Raw genomic sequence first — 21217 nt, forward strand, 5'->3', positions numbered from 1 at the left:
GAAATAAATTAACTGAGCATTTTTCAATCTTTAAAGGTCTTTAATAAGCACCACTGCTTTCAAAGATTTTTAACAATGAAAGTAATGTTTCAAATATTAATATGTTTCAAGCATAACTTTAATTTTCATAATGAATTATGAAAACTTATGTGCAGTGGATAGGTTTTGATAGAAAATTTTTTTTTAACAGACAATATATAGTGAAAAATGAGTTTATTTTTTATTTTGGCCATTTACTAATTTAATTTTAAGCATTCAGGTACTTGCTAAGAGTAGCTATTTTAGGAGCACTTAAAACATTTAATGAAAGGAGATTAATATTAACTCAAATCATTTTAAAACGAAGCAACAGTGGTAGGTTTAATCAGCCCTTTCATTCGAATAGAAGAAATATTGAGACGAAACAATTAGGGTTTCTTCAGCCGATACACGTAATATAGGAATCTTTTACAGATGTGTACTAGGAATTGTAAAATTTTGTAATTAAAAAAAACTTTAATAATGCATCTAAGAAATTTTCAAAAATATTTTACTTGAACTTTAACATTTAAATTTTGGTCTTAGAAAAGAAGCATATAGTTTAAAACGTTAGTAACGATTTTTGTATTGTTTAACTGAAGTTTTTATTAAACCATTAACCAGAAATATTTTCTGTTCAAAAGGAGGCAAATTTAATGTTTAGTTCATAATATAAAAGATTCACTTAAATATTGTGCGAGATTTTTATTTCCGACGTTATCGTTTCACAAATTAACTGTTTGTTTATTGGTAGTGGAAATAATCATTTATAGTTAAGCATTTCTTTTTCCAAAAATGTTGTGCTAAAGCTTTCTCATGCTAGTTATTTTATTTGAAGTAAATCTCACATATTCGCATTTATTTTATTTAAAGTAACTCTCATTTAAGTAAATTCTCATAACTTTTTCTTGTTTGCTTTTATTTTTTATAATAAATAACTTCATTGGAAAATTTAGCATTCTAATTTATTTTTATTGTCTGATAATACTGCTTTTTACGCCATTATTTTTTTTCTTTTTTTGCGCATTTTGCCATTGGAATATTATGTTTCATTAAAGGTTACATGGTTTAAAATTCATTAAAGAATTTCATTAAAGATTCATTAAAGATTTATTCAGGAGAGTTCCCCTCATGTGTAAGGATCCTGTGTCAATTTCTGACCTTATTAAGCGGTATGCAACAAAAACTTCAGAAAATATGCATTAAAACTTGTTATGGTTATTTAAGAGGATTTTTTTCGGAATTTATTACTTTTTTTTTAAATTCTGTGAATATTGTATTTTTTGATTTACTTTTAGTTAAACAAGTAGGTTTTGGATGAAAGAAAAAAAAGAAAAGAAAAGAAAACCCACTGTGGGAAAGGAATATTTTTGAATTTTCATAGATACTGTGATCTGATTGATCTAATCAGGTAAAATAACAACCTCCAACTAATAGTTAAACCTTTTTATTCCCCCAAAAGACATGGTTACGAGGAACAAATAGCTCTCAAACAAATTTATATGAAAACATTTGTGCCAGTTATTGTTAGCTTGATTACCAAAAATGAGAAGCAGCCATAACGCTACGCCAACTTCTACATTTAAAATATTCAAATGTCGAAGGCACAACATTCCTTAAGTATCATGCAATTTACAAATTCACATTTATTTATTGTAATTAGGGAAAAGTGTTGTAACTAGGACATAAGTGCATCTTGAACGTATGGTGTTTCTGACTAAATCTGTTGAGCTTGCATAAATCTTTTGACGGCACATGCATTTGACTCTAGAGATCTCTATTAACCTTTTTGAGTTGTTGTAGGTTGGTAAGTTTTAGTAAATTGAAGCTACTTTTCACATGAGAAAACAAACGTTTTCTTGCTTAAAGTTTTTATTTTATTCTTTAGCTGTAGATCTAAGTGGTGGAAAAATACGTCTGTCTTGAAGACCATTTGATCAGATACTACATAATTTCCTTGTAGAGTAGTAGGATGAAATAGTTAAGTTTGAGTTTTAAACTATAATTTGTTTGAATTATTATGCTGAAAGTAGACCTAAGTAAAACTGTTCATTTTTAAACAAAATATGCTGTTGTATTTCATCAATTTAGACTAAACTTTGATTATCTGTCATCTAAAAATGTTGTTTAGAGAAAAAAATGTATTGTACAAAGGTTACCATCAACAGTGGTTACGATGGTTACCATAAACGTTTACCTCATATTTGGTTGCTCAGTTCGGTAGAAATGGTAAGATACTGGTATAACATCCGTATTGTGCCTTGAAGCTATTGGAAACTTAAAGAAAAAAGAAGAAAAGAGTCGACTTAATTGATAAGGAATATATACAAATGAAACAGAGAATATATGTGCATATATGTATGTGTGATGTTCCCAAGACAAACCCACAGGTTACGTCACATCTCGACCAAATTTGGCAAGGTGGTGCTAGGACACCCGAGAAAGAACGGGGGGGGGGGGGGGGTCGTTTGAATGCCAAAAAAGAAATGAACAGTTTGAATTTTTATTTTAGAAATCAAAAATAGCATTTTTGTTAATATGTGAGGGTGAAAAAATTCTCGCAAAAATTTCAACAAAATATCCAAAGAAACCCCTGATATTTCTGCGTCAGATAAAATTTGTTTTAAAGTTCCAAGGTAATTCGAACGTGAATTATTACTGTTTTTAACTATTTTCATGCTAAAATAAAGGTAAGCGTTCAATTAGAAATTAATTTATGACCACGGACATTGTTGAACAATTCTTTTATTACAATTTTTAGCGTGAAAAAAAATCACTGAAGAGAAAGATCTGCCTTTTCTTCTACATATAAACAAATAAAATTCTGACTTTTGTTTTGAAGCTTTTCCTGTAACCGGGGGATTTAAAATGTTCTTCTTTTCTGGTTATTTTTCCGCGATTTATCGGGAAATTGTACTGATTTTTTTTCTAGCCTGATTGTTGAACAAGCCTGATTGTTGTCATTGTTTGACATAACTTTTTATTTTCGTGGTAGACCGTGCAAAGCCAGGAGATTCAGCTGGTTTATTTATAAAAATAATTGGAATTTTACCCTATACTTATCAAGTAAATGAAAATTGAAAGCGTCAAAATAGGAACTAACCGTCCGTCCATTACTTATTGAAAAACGTTTTTTGCTTATTTAACTCTAACTTACTGAAATGTGATGCCTGTTATATCAAGATAATTAATTTATTAGCCTTTTTATCACGATACATATTTTTCAGTTTTCACATTAAAATTATGTTTTGTTTTTAAACGAACATTTCAACAGATGAAACTGTGAGCACGTGAAATGGTATCAAATCAAAGTATCTAGGTAACTTGTTAAGGAGTCGATCTTGGTGCATTGAAATGTAGGTTTATTTAGTTATGGATGAATTTCTAATTTTTTGCTTTTTGATGTTAAGAAATTAATGCATCAAAACATATTTATTGTGATAAAATTTATCCCAAAGGAAGTAATTTAAATAGTTAAAAAATGTTTGGATTAGTCTTTAAAATACAAGGAGACTTGATAGTTAAGGAAGTGGTTTGGATAAACTTCATTTATGCATTGAAGGCTATAACTTTAATTATACTTTTAAAGAGCAGTTTAAACGAGCTGATCTGTGCACCAATTTAATGTTATTTCTCCATTATTGGCAATTTTAATGTAATTCGATAGTTAACTCTCTACATATCACCAACAGTGGCCAAATTGAAACCGGATTTAAAAAAAAAAAAAAAAATCGTCAAATTTGTTGCCAAGTTGGTGACAAAACTTGGCGACCAAAAGGCTGGCGATATATCGCCAAGTGTTCGCCAAATTATAACACCACTTGAATTTGCATCGAAATTAACAATGATTTTCCCCCAAAAAGGGGCAAAAGACCCCTTTAGAAACACCCGAGTGCCACCAAAAGGGGAGGTGCACAACTAGACCCCACTAGGAGTCTACGCACCAAATTCCAACTTTTTAGGACATACTGTTCTTGAGTTATGCGGCGCACATACGTACATACATACGTACATACATACGTACATACATACGTACATACATACGTACATACAGAAGTCACGTTGTAATAAGCTGGAGAATCGTCAAAATGGATATTTCGGGTGTCTATACGTTCTTAGGTATATATGCACGTGTGGTCGAGTCAATAAAAAAAAAAAAAATCAACATTCATTCGGGAGCAAGCAAATTGGGCATTAAGGTTGATTTTTGAGTGAAAATTGTTTCGCGAATACAATACTTCCTTTTTTGTAAAAGGAAGTAAAAAGTTGTATATATGATCTGAAGTAATGTAAGATACTTAAAAAAAAGAAATTGAGCATTAAAATAAGTGTCTTACTTGTATTGGAAATGTGATAAATTGCAGTCAGGAAAAGGCAGGAATTTTCAACATTCCAAACTCAAATAGCTCTGTCGATGTATTTGCTTCCACATTTATCTCCCAGTGGAATTCTATTAAAAAAACACAATATTTTATTCACTTAATAAAGTATTGGGTGTATATTGTTTTGGGTAAATACTTCAAATAATATTCATTTTCAATACATAATACATGGATATAAAAATAGTAAAGAGAAATGCAGTTTCAAGTTTTTTTTTTTTTTTTAATCAAACCATTTTAAATAACAACTATAGCTAATGTTGCATTATTTCTTCTTAATTGAAAATATCAAGTATTTGTTTTTTACTCCATCGGTTCCTCAGCCTATTTGAAAAATATCTCAGCTTAATTTTCACTTTGATATAGATTTTGTTTGTTATTTTTAATGGATTTTTATAACTTTAAAAGTATTTGCAGTAAAGAATATAATTCCTTCCGACTGTTTGCAGTTTAAAAAACTGCAAACAGTCGGAAGGAATTATATTCTTTATTGGAAAAAAAGCTGCAGCAAACGCATCTTCGTTTCAAATAATTCTCTTTCATTACAAAATTTCATTCAACTTACATATTAGGCAAAAAAAAAATTATGCTGTTGCTATAACTTTAACAAAATAAGAATCATTATCATAGTGCAAAATGCTAAACACGAAGAACTATTTTGAAGAAAATCCAGCTGAATAGGATTTAAGTGAAAAATAGGCATAAAATTTATTACGTGTTAAATTGAGAAAGAATGAGAATCAAATTGCTTTTAAAACAAACCTTACCTAAAATATTTTCTGAAATGAGTAACATTATTAAATAATATATCAAATGTCTATTTTGGTGTCAGACATATCAAAATATCTCTAGCTTTGTTTCAGCTGTTGTCGCTTATATAAATAAATTCAAAAACATACTTACATTAAGTTATTGAAGAAAAAACTGCACTTAAGAGAGATTGAAAAAAACATAGATTTTCTACGCATTGGTTTTTTACATGCAGCGGCTAATTCGAAACAAAAATGCCTACTCAATATTTCCGACTACGTTGGCCGTAAAGAAATGGCAATCATCCAATTGAAAGAGTACTTTTTGAATAAGTTTACCAGGAAAAAAAAAGAGAGAAATGATAATCGTGGTATGGTTATTTCGATGTATCTTATCACTGCGAACTAAAACATCCCTCAAGTGATCCGGTTTGACCCAGTTAAGACATAATTGATAAATCACAAATAAAATGACTGTTTTATAATTTAAATAAAAAATAATAGCGTAGAATGTTGTCGTCAGACAACGTTTGATGAGAAAACGAATACTGTCAGTTAAGACATTTTCTAACGGTTAGAAAAAAAAATTAAAAATATTTTTGTAAAACTGGGCCAAACCTTCCTAGTTTTCTTTATTTTCAGTTTTCTACATCATGAGTCGTGTAGAGGCATAAATGTGAATGTTAATAAAGTTCTAGCATCTTCATTAATTTTTGTAACAATTTTTTCAATCAGTATTTAAACTGTGTTTGAAATTCATTAAATCTTGCTTTCAGATTTCAACGATTCATGATACAATTTTATTCCTGTCTTTTTTCACGTAGCCTCCTTTGCGTCTGAGATCTATTCTCTGACACATTTATTTAGCAATAAGTTTAATACTATCAGACATTAGATGATTGACATTGCTATTTCTAATCCGGATATTTATTCAGATTATTTCCACGAAATCAGTACTTTCGTTTTTTAAAATTACGTTAATGTGTTTAACGATAATGGATGCATTTATTTTTCTTAATTGTGTTTGATTTTTATTAAACAAGTAGCTGTACCCGACGCGCGTTGCTACGCCAACAAAAAAAAAAAAAAAAAAAAAAATACGTCATTATACAGATTTTTGTGACAATCGGTTGAACGGGGCAGAAGTTGCTACTCTGCAGTGCCACCTGGTGGCGAGGGGCTTCAATGAGCATATTATGCACCTTCTCCGTGGAAAAATACATATATATATAGCAATTTTCATAATAATCGGTCCAGGTATCAAGTGAAGCCGTGACTATACTCAAATTTTGTACTCGCGCAGTTTGCAAGATCAATCAATCGCTAAAAATATCAAATAGAAAAAGTTTTAAATCCCCCCGTTGCACGAAAAGCCATAAAAGAATAAAGAAAGAATTTATTTGTTCAAACTCAATAAAAATGGCAACAGCTAACTTCTTATCAATGAGATCTTTCACGCGAATTAATTTCTGCAGCAGATAATTTTATTCGTATTTATCCAATGGATTGTGACTTAAATTGGAATAAAAAGGAACTATCGATCGGATTTTTTTCGAACTGGTCTATAAACATTCCCAGTACCAAAAATAACAAACAGTGAAAGTTTCAGCCAAATCTGCCGGGTAGTTTTTGAGTTCGTGGATGACATACAGACAAACATTCATTTTTATCTATATAGATCCTTTATGAAAAGGTTGAAAACCCTTGATAAAGACGAAAGGAAACATTCAAAAACTTATATGCTCATAAAATAATTTAGCAATTATGAATTTTCTTGCTTTTTAGAATCAAGGATGTGTTGTAAAAATGATTGTCATAGAGTTTTTGTATTAGGAACGGCTAGAAAGCGCAAATCAAGCAATACCGAACTGCAGAACAATTTCTGGGATTTGAACTACTCTTTAATTCTAATAATACTCGATTGGATTTGCAAAATAAGATTTAGCGACGATGAATATTATACATTTTTTGTTTGAAGGCAACAAACATAAGATATTTTTGTTGCAGACAAATATAATATCATCTGAGATTTACTAATATTTGAAAATTGTGAGAAAACATTTTGCTATTTTTGATCACAAATAAGATTTTGCTTGAGATCCAAGAATTGAAGCCGTATTGATGGGATATCGAATTCTACTGCGGCTAAATGGCTGAAGGCATGAATTGGTCCTTGATTGAAATCGGACAATAGCATGCCATTCTACGGTCTAACACGTGTTAATTTACATTCAATGCACATAATAGTCTGCCATCCGTTTTCTAATCGGGAATTTGAGACATTAGTGACACTCAAATGACCTCTGCTGAATAGTAGGTACTGATAACTTGTCTCTAAATAGGGTGTTGTTTCACTAGGCATTGTCCTTGTCATTGAGCCATATATTTTATGGATGTGATTCCTTCACACTAAAAATTAACTGTTTTAATTGTAAAATTGTACTAACATTAACCTGGAATACAATTTTGTACAGATTTCTTCTTATGTTTCTCTTTCTTTGAAGCTTGTTAAATTTTTGAAAAAAATTGGCAGTAAAACTCTAATGTATGAATTGCATGGGCAATATCATTCTTCTTAAATACCTGTTTATTGAAGGATAGTTCATTTTTTTACCCGTACATTGAATTCATTCATTTGAACCACCTTTTTCATTTTAAAAGTTATCTTAATCTTTGAAAATTGTATTTAAAATCATTAAATACAAATTATTGAAGGTCAAAACTTTCATTGAATTTGAATAGTTAAAAATATTTGCAAAATAGGCTATAAAAATAATAAAACCTAACTTAGAAGGTAAGAATTAACAGCAATAAACGAAAAGTCTTAGCGCAAGTGATGCCTATGGCTTTACTATAAAATAAAAATGAGAAATAGCCAACATTATGTTTACATGTGTAATGTAGCTCGAAGACTAGTAAATATAAAACTGAAACAAAATGCAGTTCCTGCGTAAAATTCTAAACCTTTCGTCGTTCAGGGAACAAAGCGTGGAAGAAGTTAATTGTTTCCAATTCCAAACCGTTCACCGTTCAAAAGAACGGTCGTTTCATTTTCAGGAGATTGCACTTCACCGTTGATTTAAAGGAGTCGATTTTTTAGACCCGTTTGTACTTAAACGACTCGTCGCTAATGTATGTTTTTGAAGCAAAAAATTCGTTAAACACCTAAAATAACTTGTGGTACCCGCACAGATTTGCCCGTAGTTTAAAATTAAAAGGTCATTCGGTTCGCCTTTATATTTACAAATAATGGATGACGAATTTCTCGCCAATGGGCTATGTTCATTCGCTCTCCCATTCCACGTCATGATAATTTCGTAATTTACTCGTCCATCTTATGATAATTTTGCTCCGGAAAATGTACTTAAAATTGAAATAGAAAAAGAATAAAATCGAATTTTCAAAAAATTCGCTTCAAAGTGCACACCACCATGCTACAAACAAACTTTGTGCCAAATTTCATGAAAATCGGCCGAAAGGTCTAGGCGCTATGCGCGTCACAAACATCCTACAGAAATCCTACAGACATCCAGACAGAGAGACTTTCCGCTTTATTATTAGTAAAGATAAAGATTATTTTGCCACATATAACTGATACAAGTTTATTTTTACCTAAGGTCAAAGTTCATTTTGATTTTAATAAATACTTAATTGATGCTTAGTCTTTCTGCTGCATTTAGGACTTTTAGATATTACTTATTTTTTCGGTTCAATTTTGCTTCGTCCTAAATAACACTCACCTTTACCTATTCAGTTTCCTCTCAGGTTTCGAAATGAAATGCTCTTCGTTGTGGGCCCTTTCCATTTTGACTCACTTGATCTGGTATTTATCGACAGCCCTGATTTGTGTGTGTGCTTGCAATGGCAGGCGATATTTCACTTCACGCAGACATCCGTCGTTAATGTAGCAGTATCACTGCTGGAGATTGAACTACTAACTAAGCAGAGAAGGGGAAATGTTTCATCCTCTTGACTTTATTGATATTGGATGAAATATGATATACATTCATTCCGCTATTGAATTGAAAAGCCATGAATTAGACAAGAATTTTGGCATTTATGCGAATAGTTTAGAAGGGTAAATAATCTATGATGTATGGCAGAGGTAGGGAGCCTTTTTACTACTGGATGTACATTTAAATTAGCTAGTAATAGAGGAGGCCGTATACTTTTAAAAACCTATAATTGGATCTTTCCTGTAATTATTCTATAATTTTATTGTACAATAACAAAATTAAAAGTGTTGCATTGAAAAAAAAAAGTGTTACATTGAAAAAAAATAGGAAAAAAAAAAGAAAACAAACACTTTGCCGTTTTCTTCAGTACTCAACATAGGTTACATTAAAAATTTTTTTCCTTTAAATTACATTTAAAATGAAGAATAAAAAAGTAGAAATATTTTTTAATATTTATTTCAAATAATTTTTCGATTTCAATTAATTAATTATTGATAAAGATAAAATAAAATAAAATTAATAAATCATAATTTTAAAATTAGACTGCAAATTTAATGCGATTCTTGCTTTTGTTTTTCGCTTGAAAGTAATTGAATATTACTATGCTTGTTTTCTTAACTTTAAACCGACAACTGGAAATAGTGCAACACGAATACTTATTTCGAACATAACTCATATTAGTTTAAATGCAACAATTTTTAAATTGATTTTCAAACTGTTGCAATTTAGATAGTGAAATATTAATTAATCAAAGAGCTGAAAACGTAAAAGCAGAAAACGTAACAAAAGCACAAATAAACTTACTTTTGACTTTTTTTTTTAAATGTTAGAAAGGTTAAATGATGTGGCTGGTTTTTATATGAGTGGCAAAAAATTTGCTACATAAAATATTGCACGCAAAAACTAAATTTAAGTTTAAAGTTTTGTGAATAGATTTTTTTTTCCAAAAAGAAGGAACATATTTATCCCTTCTGAGTTTTTAAGAACACAATATGTAAAGAGTCCGAGAGTAAACCAAAAATATTTTCTGTATTTTTTCTTTTTTTCTGTTATTTGCATCTAAAACTTTTTTTTAAATTTCAAATTTAAATAGAAACTATCTTATAATTGCAGCAAAGTAGTGCTTAGTTTACGAAATTTTAGGTTTAACTTGAAACATTTTCTGCAACTCTAAACCTGTTTTTCTGCAAAACCCCCAATTTTTAAGGACATGAAAAATTGTCCTACTTCTTAAAACGGCCCATATTTCAGCAGCAGATACGCTTTCCATTTATTTGAAAAATATATAGTTCATTCTACAAGAGCCTTTACTTTATAAAACTAGTCGAATGGTGACTTACAAAGAATAATACTTCTTCCGTCATAGGTGCTGAGATATTTCAACAATGTTTTCTGCAACAAAGGCCTGCGGTGCTGCTTCTTTGTATGGTATGACTTCAATAGAAGTCGGCTATCTTTTGGTTATTTATGACGAACATTTCAGAATACATTATGAAAATTTTTGAAACTTGTTATTATTTTCGATCGAACATTGTTGTAAGACATTTAAATTATCATGTACATAGTCATGCATTATTACAAAAAAAAAAAAAAGAAAAAAGCAAACTGATAGTTGGTGTTAGTTTAACACTTTAAAGTATAAAATGACAACAATTTTCTCTTTGATTACAGCTAGATTGTTAAGCCTCTTGCTTGAAGTGAAAGCTTATAACTACTAAGGTGAGGAAAAAGTTTTGCAATTTTTAAACCTATGGAAATTTTCGTAACATTCTGTTAAAATGCGCATGTGTGGGAAGTGCGGTAGACATCCAACACAGAAGTGAGTAATTAGGCTTGCTTATGATACAATATTATTTAGTTCTAATAAGGGACATGTGAAGTGAATTTGTTAGAAATAAGAAGTCAAACTAAAATAAGGACACTTTTGATTTATTAGTGCCGTTTAGGTCACAAACAACCGACGTAACGCAAAACATATGCTGGGCTAAAGGTGAAGATTCAGCGGATAAGAGTACTGCAAAAAGAAAGTTTCTCTAACATTAATACTAATTATCTGATGGTTATGATTATCATTAAAATAATCACATTAATAAATTGTTATCGATGGGGTACCAAAGAACTTTCTAAAAAATGAATTAAGACGGTAGATTACGATGACCTGGATTAATAACATAAGCATACTAACATACCAGGTTTTTTTTTCAAGGTCTGATCGATCGCGGAATGAAAATCAGAAAGTCAAGCCGATTTTGCTGTGAGTAGATTTGTTGCGCAGTCTCTGAAGTAAGATTGTGCAGTGCATCAGGTCGCTGTGGTTATTTCGGAGCACGCAGTGAACGAGGAAACATGCCTCGAACAATTGCATCTCCCGCTATGTGTCAAGTGCGTGCTGTAATTCGATTTCTGAATGCTGAAAAAAAGGGCGACTCAGAACAAACGTAACGGAATGTTGTCGTCAGGCATTGTCCTTTTGCACGATAATGCGTGCCCACACACTGCTGCTTTAACCAAAAGGCTTCTGCAGCAGTTTCGCTGGACAGTGTTTGACCATTTTCCATGCAGCCCTGACTTGGTGCGTCTTCCGATTACCACCTCTTTGGTCACATGAAACGCTGGCTTGGAGGACAGACATTTGGCTCCGACGTCGAGCTGCAGATCAGCGCACACCATTAGCTGAAAGCTTAGGCGGCTGCCTGCTATGACGAAGGTATCAAAAAATTGGTACCACGCTGCGACAAATGTTTTAATCAGAGCGGCGATTACGTCGAGAAGTAGTTTAAAGGTATATGTACGTATTCCAAATAAAAGAGTTTCCACTGTCTTTGTGGTCTTCATTTCGCGATCGATCGAACCTTGAAAAAAAATAACCCTCGTATTATTATCAATGTGGTACCAACAAACTTCATAAAAGATGGCTTAAGACGATAGATAATGATAACCTGTATCATTAAAATAATCATACAAATGTATTATTATCGATGTGGTACCAAAGAGTTTTCTAAAAGATGACTTAAGACGATAGAGTATATTTGACCTGGATCATTAAAAGAATTATACTAATATACAGGGTGTATCAGTACAGCTTTTACTGACTTTCAGGGCAGATAGAGTACACCTAGACGATGGGCAACCACATAGCAATGCATGGTCGGAAAAGCTTTCCTGGCGCGGTAGTGACGAAAAAAATCACCAAAACGACGGCACGAAAAAGAGAAAAAAACTTTATTATCCTTAACACAGCAAAAAACTAAGAAAAAAGAACATGAAGGATTCAACGATCGTCATCAAAGTAAGTGTTCGAAATTACGACCCCGGGCCATGATGCATACCTCACATCTCCGGCGCATTGAAGATCGAACGTCAAAGCAAGCGCGGCAACAAAAACAGCTTGTGCGCATGCACCGTCATCTGATGCTTCTTTTTACGTAATGACATCTATTGTGTAATCCAGACAAAAACTTACCAGCATTTTTGCCTTATTAAAAATAAGAAGCATGTGTTCTCCTTTTATTCGTGCCCTGTCTTTCTTGTGCTTTGTGTCGTCACTATCGCGTCACGAAAGCGTTTCCGACCATGCATTGCTAGGTGATTCCCCATCGTCTAGGTGTATTGTATCTGCCCTGAAAGTCTGTAAACGCTGTACTGATACACCCTGTATTATTATCGACGTGATACCAAAGAACTTTCCTGAAAATGGCTTAAGACGATGGAGCATAATGATTTGAAATTCAAATTCTAAACTTCTAAAATTTACAATGCCATAAATTTTTTAAAAGATTATTGATTCAACCTAGTACAATGGTGCCCAATCCTTTTTACATGAATTCCGCACCTCATCTTAAGATGAATTTTGCAGGTTATGACATATAAAATTTAAATATACAATATTTACTTTTTTCTGAATGACATGGGCAAACAAGAAAAAGCAAAAAGTACAATCCAAGAATTATTGTTAGCACTACTACATGATTTTTAGACAGAGAGTTTGAGTCTATTTGGCACCAAATGTTATACAAAATCTTACTTAATTCCGAGTGAATGTGGTTAGTTGTTTTGGAAGCTTCCAGAATAGAATTTTCGATTCGCAAGACTGAACATAATAATGGACCTCATGTATCAACTTCGTAAGTCCCATATGGTGCGGGCCGTAGGTTAGATTCCACAGCATTAGTGGATAGATATACATTGAAAAGAAGAAGTTATCTCAACGTTGTTCATGTAATGCTAAATACGGAAAAAATGCATTTTTTTTTCACTTTTTCCCCCTACTTTTTTGTTTACTAGTGGTACCCGCACGGCTCTGCCCGTAATAGAAAAATTAAAAAGTCGTTCGGTTCGCCTGGATTTACAAATAATGTGTGGTGAATTTTCTCGCCAGTTGGCTTGTACCCATGTTACGGTTACACGTTATGATAATTTCGTAATTTACTCGTCCATCTTATGATATTTTTGTTCTTAAAATTGGAATAGAAAAAGAACCACATCGAATTTTCGAAAAATCGCTTCGAGGTACACACCCCCACGCTACAAATTAACTTTGTGCCAAATTTCATGAAAATCGACCGAACGGTCTAGGCGCTATGCGCGTCACTGACATCCTCCGGACAGACTTTCAGCTTTATTATTAGTAAAGAAGATTACAGACAAGTAGATTATGTTCTGTACCTATGCAAGTCAAAAAAATTGTGGAACTTTCATTAGTTTACTATGTCCTTGCCATTTACTAGAGATATTTTCCCACTAGAATTGATTCCTGATATTCTGTTTTTTGAGGATAATACTATTGCGCAACAATAGAACCACAGATTAAATTCTCACTTAAAGTCCCCCAAGTTCTCATGAAACTAATTGTCACTTAAAGTTACTCAATATGTGGGGAAAATCATTTCTTAAAACTAATTAAATATTTTCAGAAAAATTTAATAATATCTTAACATTGTAACTATAAATTATAAGTTCGTTGGTAAATATAAGACAGATAAATCATGAATTGGTAATTAACTTCAAGTAATTTTAAAGAACTTTGTTATATATATTATGCCCTCATACTTAAGTTAGCAATCATTGAAGCTTAACTTTAGAAAGTACTGTAACAATGCATCGCTTCTAGATACCTGCTTAGCGTGAAATTTAATTAATTATAGAGAAAATTAATTTTGGAGTAACTACTTTTGAACCGAGAAAAATTGAAAACTTTTGTGAAACTTGATACCTTTTTAACTTTTTCTTGTCTTATTAGCAGAAAGGATTATACAGCTCACATTTTAACAGAAAATGGTCTTCAGTAACTATGCCAGGATCATTATAAACTAAAGTAAAAAACAGTTTATTTCACGCTACATGTTTATGTAATCAAAAAACCAGTTTAATAAATAGTAAATGGAAGTAAAAAAGTACTAAATTTACAAAAGCCGAAAAAATTAGAGTTTCACAAGGATGCCATCTAAACCGTATGATAATTATAACTTGAAGGAGATTTTTCCTGCATTGCACACAGTGGCGTACACAAGGGGAGGTTCATGGAGGTCATGCTCCCCCCCCAAGTTTACCAGTGAGTCATTATTATTTGTGATCATGACTTAATAAGGAGCCATTCATTAATTACTCAAGGGTCCCGAGGGGGAGAAGGGTTGACATATCCCCCATCTCTACATATCCTTTCTTTGGTAGGGGGGGGGGGGAGAGACCATTCTTGCGTAATATTTTCTTTGTCACTATTTTATATTAGAAGCCGCGCGATCAAGTGGTTTGGCAGAGACCATATTTAATTTGTGTCTGTAAGGTGAGAAAGACTTTAGGATGAGCTGTTTCTCACTTGTTTTACAAAGAGCGGATAAGTTAAAATGTGATAAAATGTTCGCACTATGTATGACATATTTTATTTTTAATTGGTATAGCATCATATACAAAAAAAAAAAAGAAAAAAAACATTCATTATAAATTCAAACTTCTTAGTAAATATTTCTTTACACAAAAAAGTTTTTAAAAATAATTAAATAATAGTGAACTTAATAACAAGATTCCAGTGGTATAAGATTCGTTACTGCACGTTACTCTTACGTAAGGGGAGGGGTTTGAAAAATCTTACCTACACTTACATGAGAGAGAAAGTCACAAATTTCAAAAATCATACTTAGTTAATTAATGAATAGCCCTTAATTACAAAAAAAGAAAGTGATGGAATATCATGGAAATATATTATTACATGTTGTGGTTAAATACTTAATGAATAAATTCTATGTGTTTTCCACTTTCCTTTTAATTTATTAATTGTTTGATTTAGAAACGATTTGCAATAATGCTTCCTTTCATTGCTTCTAAAGTTAAGTAATGTAGTTTATTCTGCAATAGTCGCCTTATTCCTTGCCGATTTGGTGTTTTTGATTGACATCCGTTCAGTTCTAGAAATTTTTCGATCTCAAAATTCTATATTTTCAGTTCTACATAAACTTGATTTGATGATGAATAACATCTTTCAAAGAGAAGAGAAAAATCATTACATTTCGTTATTGGAATTGTTTTAATCGGAAACTACATTTTCAGATGGAACTTATTCATCATCATTGAGCATCAAGCTGGGGGTCCGGACCTATATACCATTTAATTTCTTACCGCACTGACAAAATGAAAAAAAAACTTTTTTTAATCTTATCAAAGAATCTAAAAAGCTTACAAGTATTTAATAATCGACTTTTATTAGACATCAACACTCAATCACTAAAAAGCAGAAGGAAAGAAATGTGAAAAATATCCCAAACGATAGCAGTATTCATTATTAAACATTAATAAATAAGCTATCTCAAATGTAAAACGAAATTAAGGATGGTTAATTTATTTCAATGTGCAATTTAAAATCATATACGGATGACATTGATGCTAAAGATTTTTGCTTAGTGAGCAAAATTTGCATGAAACGGTAAAAATACGTTTCTTTAACACTGAAATGTTTATTGTAATAGGGCCAGGAACAGGACCACTAACAGCCCTGACGGAATCCTTGTCAGTTTTCCCCCAGGCCCCTACTCTTCACAAAACTAATAAAACCTATACTGTTCCTACTACGAAACCGGTCCTTCTAATGAAAGAATCCCTACGTTCTGACTAGGCGGACATGACCTCTCATTCAATATTATCTTCTGTAACAATTTTAGTAGCTTCTATGTTTGGTAAATATTGGGACAATAATCTAATAGATCAATCTAAAAGTCTTTAAAGAGAATCTAAATCGTCTTTAACGTATATATATATAAAACGTTTATCCACGAGATACTCTCGGCTGCCATAAAACAAGAATGTGCTACAAAATTTGCAGTTACCCCTTACTCTTTTATTCCTAAGCTACGCTCCATTAAATGCATATATTAACTAAATGTGAAAAATACGATTTACAACAGACTAATTGCGTCAAACAGTTAGAAAATAAGGAATTGATATGTCTGAGGTCAACTCGTATTTTTATGAGTCTTATTTCTCATTGCATTCGCTGATGTACTTCCATAAGATTTGCACTAGTCGTTTGAACATTATTTTGTGTTTTAAAAAACTTTATTTAAAAGAAGTTTCCAGAATTCACTACAAACTACTATTTTTTGTAGTGCACTACTCACTGCTCTGCTTAAAAAAAAAAAAGCTGTGCGTTACACTAAAAACTAAAAAATAAAAATAAATAAAAAGAAAAAAAATTAAAAAGTAAAAAAAAAAAAAAAAAAAGATTAAAAAAAATTGAAAAATTAAAATTAAAAAAAAATAAATAAAATAAAATAAAATAAAATGTAGCTACCACAGCAACAATGCTACTTGTAGCGTTTTCTGAGGGTATACGGTATACTCCATATACGCCGTACACTCAAACATTTTTTAGACACATTATGTGTGTTTTTTGGACATATTATGTGGATATATTGTGCATAATGGATTACTGGGAGTATATCATCAGAAAAATTGATGGGAATATCACTGTATAAATAGTTATTTACAGGGCGTTCCGTTTTAACTTGCAAGACCTTTATTTTCGCAATCGTTAGTCTTAGATGTATACATCCAATTATAAAAAGTTCGAAATCAGATGTAGTGGGGACCATACTGAAGATGAGATTGGAACTTATCACCCTTTCAGAAGAATGAGAGGTCGTCAAAGTAAGAAAGACAAGGTATTCATATTTTTCATTGCTATTCAAAAATATATGCAAGTATTACGCCATGATACGCAAAAATACTCTACAAAGTCTCGAACAATTCGAAAAACCACACTCTATGCACACATCTATATTTCCCCCCGAAAGGTGTTATTGACGACGAGTGTAAAGTGGTGTAAGTCACAAAACAATGCGATTCATATCTCGGTGAATATTGGTCGTACTAATTTCAAACTTTTTGTGTTGGAACTATTTTTCAATGGAGATTATTTCTCTGGACATAAGTTTGGGGACCTGGGGCCCGTATAAAAAGTTAAATTTTGTAATTTTTGACTTATTTTTATTTTTACTTCAATCATTCGATATCTTAACTCTGCAACTGATTTTGAACATCTTTGCAATTGGAAGTTATACATGTAGGACTAACGGTTATAAAAATAAAGGTCTTGCAGGTTAAAGCGGAACACCCTATATATATATATATATATATATATATATATATATATATATATATATATATATATATATATATATATATATATATATATATATGTATATATATATATGAATATATATATATATATATATATATATGAATATATATATATATATATATATATATGAATATATATATATATATATATATATATATATATATATATATATATGTATATATATAAATAAATATTATGTATACAGACATTTCGCGATAACTCGAATCTAAAGGGACTGACTTAAAACATCGACTTATCGAAAGTTTGATTTACCTCTCGTTCCGACTTTTGACATTTTAATGTGAAAAACCATCGAATATTATAATTAATATGTACATATAACAGACAAAATTACAGAACTTTTTAAGCACAATATTCACAGTTAATTTTAAAATATTGAGAGAAAAAAAGTCAAAAGCAAGGTTTTGATACTACTGTAACCACTTAAATAGAGTTGATTCTGCTTCAGGAAAGGTGCACATCTTCATTCGTTTCTAATTCGGATTCATGGATTCTACCGCTTTCGAAGTTTCACTTTTTCTTTTAATATCATTGACAGAGTACTTGTTTAGACATCTTTAATAGTAAAGAAAACACACTCTGTCTCTCAGGAACTACTCAGCGAATGATTGAACTGAAGAATGAAGGGGAACGCATCTAAACATAGGTCAAACTTTGAATAAAGGTGCAATAAGTTGACAACTCGACAGCAAAATGGCAAAGTACAGTACAGTACAATAAAAGAAAATACAAGCTAACTCATTTCCGCACGTGTAACTCCTTTATCGTGCACTGGCTCAACAGGCGCTCTTTTTGCTTTAGAGGTATATTATGCAGGTATTGTAAATGAAGGTAAATTAATTTTTATCTCATAGTTACTTGTTTCGTTCTTTCGAAATAAATATCGAGTCATCATTAAAAAAACTTCGAGTTAAAGGAAGTTAACTTCCAGATGTTGTGAATAATTAGCATGGAATTAAAGACAAAAGGGTCAAGACTTTATAAAAACTTTGAGTTATAGTAATATTTGAGTTATTAGACTTCCAGTTATCGCAAATTTACTATATATATATATATATATATATATATATATATATATATATATATATATATATATATATATATATATATATATATATATATATATATATATATTCACTTACGAATAAACTAGCATAAATTTAACCATGGAGAAATTTCTGGCTTAATAAACATGCAAATTCTTCTGAATACAGTAGTTTTGTATAAGTCCTTCAATTTTTTTAACCCAATAGATCAAAGAAAAACTAATTATTTGAGTAAACAAGAAATACCAAATTGTGCAGCGTCTTTTCAAAATAATCGAAGCGTACTTTTCAAATTTTCCCGTTGCTGAATTATCATAAAAGAAGTGTCTGTTTAAGATTATTAGTTAAAAAGAGAACGAGGAAAATACTTTGAATAGTTAGAAAGTTAGTTTCTTCATTACCTAATATTCAAAGTAACTGACTGTTAGTGCTTTGTGTAAAGTCAAGGAAAAATATAGTAACGGTTTGTAATCTAGCAAATGTTCAACAATTTTTGTCGTTTTATTATATGAAACAAAAGAAATGAATAGTTTTTTATCGCTTCAAAGAGAATATATATTTTTTTAATTCGCCAGTTTACTGATTGTTTTATTAGCCTATTAGAAAATTTTATTCATCCTTAAATATTTATAAGTACCATCTGACTAGAATGGGGAAATAATTTTAATACTTTTATGGTATTTAAAAATCTCTACACAAATCCTTTTATCGAAAAATAATCATCGATTGAAAACTCTTAATATCAAGACAAAATTACTATTCGACTTAATATTTTTTTAAAATTGTTTTTTTCATTAAACTTAATAATGTTGAATAAAGTCTTAATAGTTTAGGAAACCTTGTTAAAATAATCTTTTTTTTGACAATGATATTTTACTAAAATAATTCGAAGCACATAATCCTTGGAGACAAATCTGCCTTACAAAGCTCAAAGCTATTAAAGCTTTTTGAACTTAATGTTATTATTTTTTACCATACACAGTTGGTGGTCTTAATAAGCTTTAATAATCCGCTATGAATCTTTCAAAATGGGATTCGACTTAGAAACTACATTTTGTGAAAATATATGCGATTTTTTATGCATTTCATTTGTCTATTTCATTATTTTTTTACGGGTTAAAAAAATGTGATAAAATTATGACAATGTTTTTTCCAAAGATTTCGTTAATTGGATTCAAGTTAAAGAGCAATTAAAAATGATATTTTACGATAAACTGAAGTTTATTCTCTTAATTCTGAGGCATTGTTTGTAATTTCTGAACTTGTAGCTGAAAGTATTATGTGGAGAGGTTTTCAAGGTAAAATAACTACCAAAACCTTTACGAATTTTAAAAAACATCGCCGTACCCAACGAAAATATTTTTGAAGCAAATTAAAAAAAAAAACATCCATTTTATTTTTAAAGACTCTAACACCAATTTTTTAGAATAAAAGCATTCGCTTTCAGGGAATTTAGATTTTACCTCAGGCATTGTTCTCGAAAGTGGCAACAAAAAAGAAGTTTCACAAAGTGGTGACAATAAAAATAATAGCTGCGTTGCTTTCAATACTTTTTCTTTCTCATGAAACTTTCCTGTTTTAGAGAACAATTTTTCTTTTCGTATAGAAAAATGAAAGTAAGCCGTTTTTTCTTTTATGTTTATAATGAAAAAATCCTAAATATGTCATTTATATTTATTCTGTAAGTTTGACGTTCATGTATGGCAAACTAAAGTAATTGATAATACGTGTATAGAAAAATGAAAAGCGTGTAGACGAATTTGCAGAATGTTTGCTTGAAGCTTAATATTTTTTGTGAAATGTATGCAATGTAGGATCCAGATTTATTTCAAGGAGGGGGCCGTTGATTTTTTTACTTGCCTCTTACCACGTATCTGATTAGCACGTGCTTGATGGGGAAAAGGTTGCATCATCATTTTCATTCCATGCCACTGAAATATAGAGTATCCCCCAATAATCCCCTAAACTTTTCCTTTCTTTTTTCATCACCGAAGGTATTCTTAAATTACGTTTTTGAACTTCCATTTCGAAATATTAGTCCCTCAAAAGAGGGCCAATTTTGTATCCGTCCTTAAAACTTTGAAGAAAAGGGTCAGGGTAATAAAAAAAAGAGCAACACATGTTTTTAAGACTCCTTCGTTTTCAGCTTCTAAATAAAACAATCCTTTTCTTTTTTGTTCAAGAAATGTTTGCATAAGTACGTCATTTTTTTTCCAAACTAAAGTGATACCATTTTGGTTTCAAAGCTCTCTGTTGAAACACTTTACCCTCTTATTTCAAACTCTTATATGAAAATTTTTTTGCTTATAAGATCTTTGATTGCACACCTAAGCTCGAGCGCCCCCCCCCTCCCGTTTTTGGTTCAAAATATCTTTATCAGAATACCTTAATAATTTGTTTCAAGCACTAATATACAATG

This window comes from Uloborus diversus, chromosome 7, assembly GCF_026930045.1.
Source record: "Uloborus diversus isolate 005 chromosome 7, Udiv.v.3.1, whole genome shotgun sequence".
NCBI lineage: Eukaryota > Metazoa > Arthropoda > Arachnida > Araneae > Uloboridae > Uloborus > Uloborus diversus.